Source organism: Vulpes lagopus, chromosome 4, assembly GCF_018345385.1.
Source record: "Vulpes lagopus strain Blue_001 chromosome 4, ASM1834538v1, whole genome shotgun sequence".
Lineage (NCBI taxonomy): Eukaryota > Metazoa > Chordata > Mammalia > Carnivora > Canidae > Vulpes > Vulpes lagopus.
Genome location: NC_054827.1, coordinates 47,905,122 through 47,917,321, shown reverse-complemented (window position 1 = coordinate 47,917,321; position 12,200 = coordinate 47,905,122).

Here is a 12,200-nt window from a genome sequence, read left to right as displayed (position 1 = left end):
CATCAGGTCCCTTACATGGGGCCTGCTTCTCCTCCTTCTGTCTGTGTCTCTGCCTCTCTCCTCTTTGTCTCCCATGAATGAATAAATAAAAACTTTAAAAAAAAAAAAAAAAGCATAAACAGGGATCCCTGGGTGGCTCAGCAGTTTAGCGCTTGCCTTAGGCGCAGGGCCTGATCCTGGAGACCCGGGATCGAGTCCCATGTCAGGCTCCTGGCATGGAGCCTGCTTCTCCCTCTGCCTGCGTCTCTGCCTCTCTCTACTCTCTCTCTCTGTGTCTATCATAAACAAATAAATAAATAAATCTTTTAAAAAAAAGCATAAACATAAAAGTTGGTATAAATGCTTTAAATTTATAAACACCCAGGCAAATTTTTAAATTACATGCCACGAAAAAATTCCTGAAAAACCAAATAATTTTCAAATTAGCAACACCAATTCAATGATACTGTTTTTGCTGAAAGTGAATTAGTGCTCTTTAATAATGGAAAGAGAGAGCCTCAGGACTGGTTCTTATTTAATCACTGGCTTTGTATTTTGACTTTGAGAATACTAATTCAGAGAGCGCTTACTTATGGAAGAGTCCTGTTCAAAATGATACTCGTGATTATAAGGTTTTGCCTCCTAGTTCAGAATAATCAAACCTCACACTTAACCAAAACTTGCCACATGCAATTCTCAGCTGCCTCTTTTAGTGATGTGTCATCTGATAACACTGTAAAACTGTCTAATTCAGTTGAACATGAGATTAGCATTATGACACTCTTGACTTTGCATTGAATTTAATCCTACTATTGCCTGTATCCACAGAAGAAAACTTCTTTGTTGTAAATTTACTACTTTACTTACATTTAATAAGCTACAAGTTGCAAAGTATGCAACTCAGCTGAACCATGGCATATCTGGCTTTTACATGTCAGCTTGACTAGGCTAAGGGGTACCCAGAGAGCTGGTAAAAACAAACACACACACACACACACACACACACACACACAAAGATGATTTCTGGGTGTGTCTGTAATGAGGTTTCCAGAAGAAATTAGCATTTGAATCAGTAGATGAGTTTTTTTTTAAAAAAAGTGCTCTCACCAATGCAGGCGTGCATCATCCCATTCATCAAGGGCCTGAATAGAATAAAAATGTGGAAGAAGAGTGAATTTGCTCCCTGCTTGAGCTAGGACATCCAGGTTCTCCTGCCCTTGGGCATCCGCACTTCAGTTCTCAGGCATCAGATCTCAGTCTGGGAGACTTACATCGTTGGTTCTCCTGGTTCTCAGGCTTTTGGGTTTGGACTGGAACCACACAACCAGTTTCTCTGGGCCTCCAGCTTGGAGATGGCAAGTCATGGGACTTCTCAGCCTCCATAATCATATGAGCCAGCCCCTCATAATAAACTTCTTTCTATATATCTTTACATATCCTATTGGCTGTTTCTCTGGAGAACCCTGCTAATGCCGATGCGAAAGTGCAGTGGTACAGGTGCAAGTTCTTTGGCCTCCAGCGTGCTTCCCCAGCTCCACGTTGGAGGAGGACACAGTTCTCCCCCCCTCAAACTTCCTTATTTGAAGCTACAAAGCTTCATTCATACAACCACTGTGACTTCATTTGACTTTCACTTGGCACAAATGGGATTGGGTACAAAAATTGTAAATGCCAGCATGAAAATATTATGACAGCTTCGAATGATCATCCAGGAAATCTTAGATTAACATTTTAACGTTTTCACTGAATTAAAATTATAAAGGTAAAAAAGTGTTGTAAAACAATCAGAAGGGGCACCTGGGTGGCTCAGCCGGTTAAGCATCTGCCTTTGGTTCAGTTCATGATCCTGGGGTCCTGGGTTGGAACCCCAAGTCAGGCTTCCTGTTCAGCAGGGAGTCTGCTTCTCCCTCCGCTTCTGCCCCTCCCCCTGCTAGTGCTCTCTCTCTCTTTTTCTCTCATAAAAAAAAAATAAAATCTTAAAAAAAAATTCAGAAACCCCTGAGAACGCTGAGATGCACCCATTACCCTTCACTCCGACCTTCCAGTTCCCATTTCTCCATGCCAGGCTTCACTGGAGCATACTCAAAACTCAGGTTCATTAAAAATATGAACTTGACATTGAAGGGGAAGAGATAAAGCTGAGCACTACATGAATAGGACCTTGTCAGACTGCAAAGGGAAAGCATCTAAGGTGTTAAGCCCTCCACGTAAGGTGCAGCCTTCATACCTAACCCAGTCCTCAGACCTGAAATCCCCCTGTCTCTGCTCAAAGCATCTCCTTTCATCCCAAGTCAGAATCTCCAAATATCTGCTGGGAAAACCAGAGCCCTGTGTACCAACAGTGACGTCAACGTCCGCCACAACCTCCTCTACCCCTGTTAGTACTATTCTCAAGTCTACCTCACGTAGTCTGGAGGCAGGTCCTGAGAACTTTCCTAGATTGCCACTGATGGCCACTAACACCTCAATTCCCAAGAGCAGCCCAATGGATTTGGAATTCCCACTTTCCTAATGGGTCCAGCAGAATCTTCTAGGTTAAGTTGCCTTTGTGATCTCTCATCTGAAAGATTATGTACTGTTTCTTTAACCATTGGATCTGTTGAAACAGGTCCATTTATACACACACACACACACACACACACACACAGCACAGCACAGCCCAAACAATGCTCAAAGACAGTAGCTTCCACTGGGAAGATAATAATCTCCTAGGCACCATCTCCATCCATGAGGACAGAAAATCCTATTACTATACAGAACAGTGTTTACTTTCTTTCTCTCCTCTTCGCCAGCTTACAGAATGAGAAAAAGATCACGACATTCCTTAGTAGCTGGTCCCTCAGAACAAGAAAAGCTGTGAGCTGACCCTTCTAGTGAGAACTCATCTAAATTATTTGCCAATGGCTTTTGCCCTCTTGGTGACTGGCCATTGAGGGAAGGGAAGGCTGTGAGGTTCTCTTCTAGTTATAAGGTTTATAGCTTCTCAAAATAGTGGGCAAACATCAACAGTTTCTGAGTTATCAAGGAGGCTTCATGAACAAGGGAAGGGCTGAGTCGACATTTGAAGAGCAAGTAGGTATCTACATCAGCATAGATGTAGTGGAGGTGTGGGTTGGGGCAGGTGAAAGGAAAAGAATGAGATAAAGGCATCAAGGAAGGCAAAGAACCTGCCCTGGGCCAAAGGGTGTGAGGACACTGGAACAGGAGGAAATAGAAGAACATGGGAATAAATAACTAAGGTGAGCAGATTATAGGGCCACTAATGTAACAGACTCAGTTTGGGCTGAGTCCAAAAGGCCATGGGAACCACTCTATTTCTGTGAGTAGAAAAGAGAGAATTTAGAAATGAAGTGGTATCTGGGACAGATATATCTGACAGTGGTGGACAGGATGGATTGGTCCGGACACAAGTTAAGGAGTTACTGCAATAATTCAGGTAATGAAGCCTAAATTGTTTGACTCTAGTTCCAAATGGGCAAGTGCTGGGTCACACTGTGATAGACCCGAAGTCCACAAGTGTGCCTCTCAGACAGGAGAAGCTCACTTCTTCAACTCAGATAGGCTAAAGCCTAGTGATCAGGAGGTATCAGTAATGGAACCCGGGTGAGGACTACCAAAGTTTCCCACTATGTTTAGATGGATACCAGACCTACACATGTCTGGCTCGAAGAGCCATGATCTTCTGTGTTCTTTTTTATTTAAAAAATGTCACCAGAATCTCCCAGCATTTTTCCAGTCTACTCCCACTAGTCTAGAGCAACAGAGAGATACGAGGCAAGCACAATAACTCCCAGAATCTCAGGGGTAGGAACACTCCAATGGCACTCCTGTCCTATGCCAGTATCAGCTATCTAGTGCCACAATGTTGTTGTAGAACAAACAACCACAAAACCCCAGTGGAGTACAAAAATAGATATTTCTATTTGCTCTTGAGTCGATGGATTGGCTGAACCATCTTGCTAATCTGAGCAGGCTCACTCATGTGTTTGGCAGATCAGCTGAGGGCCAGCTGGTTTAAGATGGCCCCAGCTGGGATGACTCAGCTCCATGTGCCTCTCAACCTCCAGGAGCTAGCCCAGTTTTGCTCACATAAGGTAGCAGAAGTTGAAGATGAGGAAGAAAGCAAATGAGTTTTCACAAGTCTATACTTCAGTCTAATTTGCTCCCATCCCATTGGCCACAGCAAGTCACACATCCTGCAAAGCCACACACAAAGGGCAGAGATACAGAGAGTTCATTAATGGGGACCATTGATGACATTACTGTATCACCATGCCAGAAAAAGACTAGAAGAAATTTGAATTCCCTTTCTTTTAAGATTTTATTTGTTTATTTGAGAAAGAGAGCGAACACACAAGCAAGGGGAGGGGCAGAGGGAGAGGGAGAAGCAGATTCCCTACAGAGCAGGAAGTCCCATGCAGAGCTCTATCTGAGGACTCCGGGATCATGACCCGAGCTGAAGGCAGACACTTAACCAACTGAGCCACCCAGGCACCACAGAAGAGATTTGAATTCCAAAAGCAGATCAAGACCTGGATTGAGGAAGGAAATCTCCATGGTGATGTTAGGAAGGAAGCGGTACAACTGGCCACCAGGAGAAGTGAACCTTTAGTGTTAGAAAGACTGATGAGCCTTGGGGCACCTGGGTGGCTCAGTTGGCTAAGCAATCCAAGTCTTGGTTTCAGCTCAGGTCATGATCTGGGATTGAGCCCCGTGCCACGTTCTGTGTTTGCCAAGGGATCTGCTTGAGGATTCTCTCTCTCCCTCTCCCCTTGCTTGTTCTCTCTCTCTCTCTCTCTCTCTCTCTCTAGTTACAAAATGGGTAAATAAATCTTAAAAGAAAAAAAAAAAGAAACAGATAAAAAAAGACTGATGAGCTTCAAACACACCCCAAGAATGAGGGCTCATTCTTGCCTCTCGGCATCTATGGGCAGTGTGAGCATGGACAATGACTGGCTATTTTGGTCTTCACTGTAGGTGATCACAAATACTTTTGCTTTCCCTACCAACTGGATTCTTCCCTTCCGCATTCATATATGATCTGTTCACCTCTCTCGCTTGACTTCATATGCCTCTCCAGCCAGGCATTCTTGAAATATAAGGAGGAAAAGGAGTAGATGGTGACCTTCTATGGCTATTCCATCAAACTGGTATAGTAAGATGTAAGTTAGAAGCAGAAGGTCCTGGTCATGACCAGCTGGGGAGAAGAAGACCAGATCTTGACCTGCTTATGTCATTGGAAAGACGGCAAAGGTTAGAACATGGTGCCATGGCGTGCCTTTTACTCTTGACCATGAGAGGTAGAATAATCCAACTTGTGCAAGATGTGGGCAGCCTCCTCAAACTTCAGAAAAGAAATGAGACATTCACTTTACAAAATTCCCAAGACCCCACTTCCCAAGGATGATTCCTCCTACAAGAAAGATCCTGAGATCAGACCTGTAAAGTTGAAGAAGGCTCCTGGCTTCCTGATGAGACAGAGGAACAACCTGAGATGAGCAGATTTGAAGCAAAGGGCTTGGGGAACAGCCTTTGACATGCCCAGGAGCCAGGGCAACTGGCATTGGAGGAAAGTGAGAGCCAATAGCAAAGGAATGGCTTCTGGGGAGGATGCAAGAACAGGGCTCAGCTCAGAGAAGCAGAGGGGCAGAGCGAGGAGCCATAATCAGCAGGAAGCTCTGCAAACAATACTGGAGGTGACAGCTGGGGGAAACAAGAGCCAGGCCAGTAGGGCATGTGGCCTGTGTTCCAGCCCAGGTTAGGGAGCAAGAACTGGCATCTGTGACCAAAATGGGCCAAAGCAAAAAGCACGGCCTCAGACTGGGGTGCTCAGGAGGCAGCGGACTGCCAAGAAAAATAAAAATTCCAGGGCTGGCCAGTTGGCCAAAGCAAGGCCCCAGGCAAGCATCAGAGATGGTGAGGGGAGCACCTCAAGTAGATGATCAGTGCCCACACATCTCTGTGGGGCTGGGACAGTGACAGGGACTGTGAGGGCCACTTCCCTCACCTGAGCAGCATTTGCTCCCTCAGATCCCTAGAACCAGCAGTAGAATCTAATCGTAGATGTGAAATGCTGACCCGCAGAGCGTAGGAGGACAGACCAGCAGAGGTGATGGGAACAGGAGGGACCGTGCATTCAGAAGCAGGTTGTACAGAGAATTCTTACACCTTCTCTGTCTTCTGTCTGGAGATGGACGAACCTATTGGTCACTTATTAGAAGTAGGGGGTCAGTTATATCGTCCTCTCCTTCATCTGGGAATGTCAAACTCCCCTTCCCCTAGGAATGAAAATAATAACCCTGAGTCATAAGATCCCAGATACATGTTAGTAAGGCAGCAGGCCAGTGACTTTGCCCTGAATATCACTCAGGTCAAACCAACTGCCCTAAAAATTTTTTTAAAAAAAATTTTTTTTTTTTTTAAATTGCCCTAACGCAATAGGCGACAGCCTGCAGAGGAGTCCGGTTCTCTGGCTGCTGGTTCAGCAGTTCGAATGGCGCTCATTGCCTCCTTCTCCTAAGAAGAGAGCGCCACCTTGTGTGGAAGCCCTGAAGTCCAGGATAGGTCAACCCATTATTTTCTTTCAGCTCACCAGGTTTCTAGTAGACCTGGGCCCTCCTGTCTAATTGCCGGACTACACTGACACAGCACATTATAAGCAAAGTTAAGGTATCTCTGAGCACGTTAAGCTCTTGCCAGGTCCAGGAGGTGATGCTAAAGATGTACCTGGTCCCTGGAAGGTACCCTTCAGCATAGTTTTTGAAGACCTACTACTCGTCTTCTTCAATTTGGGGCTTCATAGAAGTAGAAACTCTGTGTACCTGAAATTCCCCTATTTAAAGCATGTCTGTGAAGTACAGGCTTCCTACAAGCTCCTCCATTCAAGTCTGAAGCATCCCGGTAGGCTTTCTGCACGAGCGTGTGGGCCAGCCACAGTGCTGCCGTGGGCAAGCCAGCAGCGTGTTGGTGAATCAGCTCTCTTGCAAGAGTGGCCCTGCTTTTGCACCATTTGCTGGTTTCCTTACTGCAGATACTCCCACTGGGGCTGATTTCAAGGACCAGCATGACATCACTGCTCCTGAGCTGCGGGGAGACACATACCACTGGCCCTTTGCAGTAGGTGCAAGCTCGCTCCAGGACGCCACCCGGCTCACAGCCCCACGTCTTGGGCTCATCTGTGGAGAATGTCTCCCGCTCCCTGCTCAGAAGTAAGTAAACAGTCAAAAGGGTCAGAAGAGCTGATGGAAACAGACCAGATTGGGAAATCCAAAGATCTACAAAAGCACCAGGCAACACTAGGAAGAGGGATGGGAAGCAAAGAAAAGTTGCCTTTCATGCTTTATAAGGACACAGAATTCCAGGGACGGGGTCTTGGATGCGGTGTTCAGATGGACAATAATACATGGAGGCACCTAACACAGAGTGTGTGCTCAATAGGTTGTCGTGGTGGGCGTTAAGACTACAACTCTTTGAGTTGCCTCAATGGGGCACATATCTTGACAAATTTGTCATTTTCTTCAATTAAGTTCTAAGAGGAATAACTGTACCTTTTTCATCCTCCAACAGATATACTCAGCCTCTCTGAAAGGCCCTGAATGTTTTCATCTTTCAAGTGAGATTGGCAACCACACCGTCAACCAGCACAACATTACTGGGAAAATGACATTTATTGAGCACCTAATGCATAATAGGCAATTAATAGAAGATCTCATTTCTTTTTTGTAGCAACTCTATAAATAAGATGCCATGGCTTTCCTTTCATAAAGAAACTGGGGTTCTGACATAGTAAGAGATTAGTCCACAGCTGTTTGGTGAGATAGTGACTGAACTGAGTGGTTCAAATTGGGACTTTTTGGGCTCAAAGTATATCACTCTCACCATGCATCCACACCACCCTTGAATGAGAGAAGTCAGATCAAAGAAAGCATTGTCACTAGTTTGCAAACCCCGTTCTGCGTATCACATCACTGTTCATGTGAAATGGAACCCTGCATTTGTGCAGTGCACAACCTGTGCACCCTTCTGTGGCCATGCATGTATTTCCCTCCTCTCTTCCCTGTTACTTGTCCACAGGGCCATTTTCTCTTCCTTAGTTACACTAAAGCAGAAAAATAAAGTTAAAAAAAAAAAAACAAGCCCACTTCCACTCAAGTGAAAGATGAAGATTTTCTTTTCAGAGACCTGATGGAAGGGAGAGAAAAGATGGTGGCCACTGAAAACAGGAGTGGAGGATGGTCTGGACTCTGGAGGGATGAGGAGTAGTTAAAACGGAAGAAAGGAGACCCTTCAGTCAGCTCAGTAAGAATGAGCTGCCCAAGTGGAAATTCCCTGCCAAGTTCTCCCATGAACATCCTAGACATATGTAAGTCCCCCTGACCTGCAGGTAGGGAACCTGGGGTGGGTGCACCAAAGGACAACTGCTTTGTGGCCAAGGGGCACCTGAACAGAAATCGGAGCAGGGAGGGGCATAACCCTGCAAGCAGGGGCAACATAGAACACCCAACCACCTCACAAGTACTGCAAACCCCACCACTGTGGGTACACATACCACCCAAATGGCGCCAGCAGTGCTGGGGATAAAATGATCACCTTGCATAACTGCCTCCAGAATTTCTCTTTGAGGGAGACTGTCTGGAAGAGTAAATTGGTGAATGCTGGGGCCTAATGGTGAACCCCTGAGGGGCATAGATGATGTCCTGGGCATAAGGGCTTCCAAGGAGAAGGAAGGCAGGGCAGCTCTGCTGGGGAGGAAGTACCGCTGGGTGTGGGGGGAGGTGAGGGGAGGGGAGTGAGAGGAGGAGAGGGGGAGGCCAACAGAAAGACAGGAGAAGAGAAGTCAGAAGGGTGCAGAACACTGTGTGAAAGGCTGGGGCGCCCCCTCCCTCAAGCACCCCACTCCAGGAAACATTCAATGGGTGCGAATGGGACTCTGGCCACTGAAGAAGCATCTGCGGTCGTATCTGGGCTGCCAAGGTGTGGGCCTGGGACACAGACAAAGACTAAGGGACCAGCAGGCTGTGGTGGTGGCCTGACTCCAACAACCTCTTCATCCCTAGAATTTGAAGAAACAGCAGGTTTCCTAAATAGCAAGTTTAGCTATACCGTGCGACATTGGGAGGCCCCAGCTGATACCTGGCTTACGTAAGTTTAGAGGATGGAGGGAGAGAACATAATTCCCAGCGTGGGAGGGTTCAGAGAATGCTTCGCAGAGCAAGACTTAGCAGTAGAGCTTTGTTAGCTAAGAAGATGCTGCATTGCACATGCTTGGAGGCCCTTCCCATCATTTCACCAAGTAGGTAAGTCACCCCACCCTCCTTCCTGTGGCCTGAGCAGTGCCAGGGGAAAGGAAAGGCAGGTTTCTCCTTGCTTCTTCTGAAAGTGTGGAAGAGCTCAGGGAGAAATGTGGGGTGAAGGAGAGGAAAAGCCTTTACCAACCACTCCCTCCCCCCCCAAAAAAAACCAGCTGGACATGTTTGCCTTCTACCTCTACCTATCGCAGAGGCCCAGAGGGCTAAGTATAATTGACAGGAGGGGAAAACCCTTATTTAAATTTTGAAGACTTGGGGATCAGAAATTTGTTCTTATGCTATGGGAATAACTTGACTATTTTGCCAATGTCTAACTGTACATATTTTAAGACATGCCTCTGCCTAAAGCTAATAAATGCTTAATTTTGGTGTAACTAGCATTGGATCCATTGACCTGGAGGTGCAATTCCACGTAGTTGCCCACTTGCAGGTGTAGCACATGGTTGGCACACAGCAGATGTCTGTGGGACAGAGGAGCCAGTCCCCACAGCTGAGAGAGACAGCCACCATAAGCTCTGGAATTCTGAATGGGAAGTAAAGGGGTTTGAAGGCAGAGGGCACTGTCCTGCCAGACACCGAGGATGGACCTTGCCCGGAGCTCCTCTAGCTTGCAGAAACTACAGTGAAGGGCTCGGATCCAAGCATTCCAGAGGCTACCAACGTCTTCCCAGCCCGCACGATGGGTTTCTCTGCTTTGCTTGTTTGCTTTCCTTTGATTCTGCTCTTCAAAGGAAATAGGGTGTGTTGATGTTTTCATTAAAGAATGTGCTTTCAGGATGATCTAAATCATCTCGCAATAGAATGGAAAGGAAACAAAGAGGCATAAGGAAGCAAGGCTCATGGAATACCTTGATAGAATGAAAACATGTGAGTTTTTGTATATAATGGCATATGACCATGGATATGCCATTCTGTTGTGCTGTGTCCTCCATCCTCTACCCCCTGACCCACAGTCCACAAAAACATAAGCAGCGTGATGAATAAATGTTACTGGGGTAGAGATGAGGGGTGAGTACATGAGGAATTGACATATTTGACCCAGCAAAGAACTCAGCACACATACCACATTCCATCGTCACAACAGCACAAAGGGTAGCTAGCATATAAGCAAATAAAAACAAGACCAAAGTCTTCCCACTGCTTCCCAAAGGCAGTGAGGACTCTAAAAATTACAAAGCAGTAGAGCTTGTGCGAAAATGCCTTGTCTATTGACCTTAAGCCAAATGCACTTACTCCCGGAAATCTTCAGCTTAATAAAGGTCTCAGCTTTTTTAGAATAGATGTGGTATAGATGAGATATTTTTAGCTAGCCTACTTATATCCATCTATTAGGCTATATTCTTCCTACTGTAGTTGTGGATAGGGAGAGTAATGGGATTTTGCTCTTAAGAAGGTTAAATCACCATACCTAAGCAGCTGCGGTATGTCGGGATAAGGGAGTTGTTTTGCCTCCTGAGACAGGCAAGAGCGAGAAAGCCGGTTACAAAGGCTATGCAAGTCCACACACGCCCCTGAGTCCAGAAGCTGGAAAAAGTGGGCAGAGAGGTGATTATTAGACTCTGCCCCTCGCTTTGATTTCATTTGACTTGGATTGGTCTTTAATCGCAGTCCGTGCTGATGTAAGAAATGCCAGGACTTTGTCTACACCAGCCTGAAACAACCAGAAGACTGGTCAGCTCTTGCACTTATCTCTACAGAAGCCAAAGTTCCCTGTATTTGCTGACTTTTTCATTCTTCGTCCAGATGCTTGGGTGTTTGTACGTTTCATGCCTACAGATGCGAGGGTTCCCGTAGAGCCAAACGTTTGGATTTCAAAACCTTGAGAATATACACATGGCTGGCTTCTTGTTCAGACAGGGGGCATTGTGTAAAGACAGTTCAGTTCCAATAACAAAGTCTAAGAATGGACAGTGCTGGCTAGTAGTAAGAGGGAATCCCGCTTCATTCGAGGGCACTGTGTATTTTAAAAGCCAGAGAACATTTTTTTTAAGTAAGCTCCACACCCAACATGGGGCTTAAACTCATGACCCTGAGATCAAGAGTCATGCGCTCCACCTACTGAGCCCGCTGGGTGTCCCCGCTAGTGAACATTTTTATTGGGCTAAAGTTCTACTTGGCCTGAGCCGCCCCCCCCCACCCACCATCACAGAGGGCCGGCCAAAAGGGGGTCACCATGCAGCTAGGAAGAGATCACAGCTGCTGATGCTGAGCTGGACTCAAACTTTACACAAGCCAAGAACATGAAGAACAAATAAAACTGTGATCTAAGGAGTTTTTTGGACCAGGTTAGAGAAGCCAAATTTTATTGTCAGATACAAAACCAAGGGGGTCAGGAATCAAATAATAATCATTTAAAGACCAGAAAAAAATGAGGAAGGAGGTCCAGGACCATCTCTCTGAATGGGGCTGACATGACTGAGCCTTGTTTTCCACACATTCATGTTGAATGCTTGTTTGAAGGTGCAGGTTGGCAAGGACTGTCTTATAGGGCATAGATTTGGAGTGTCTGTTCAGGAACAGCTTTCTCAGGAGACTTTCCTAGTCGCTGAGAGTTACAGTCCACAGCCCTTCCAGAACAAATCCTTGGCCAATCTCAGCCTGACAAGGACAGATGGTGTCCTTTGGTGTCATGTAGGCTCATACACCACATCCCTGACCAGGTGGATAGAGAGGGCATGAAAACAGAAACTGGTGCCCACAAACACAACCCCCAGTAAATTTCAGGTCTTGGAGGAGGTAAGGAAGGAAATGTAGTCTAGGCTGGAAATTGCAGAGGTAACAATATAATCATGGACCTCGAATTCCTACAGATCAGCAGCTCTGCAACGTAGTAGGTGTTTGGGAACACAGGACTAACTTCCCCAAAACCTCAGCTACCCCATCTGTAAAGTAAAGCATAATAATAATGGCACC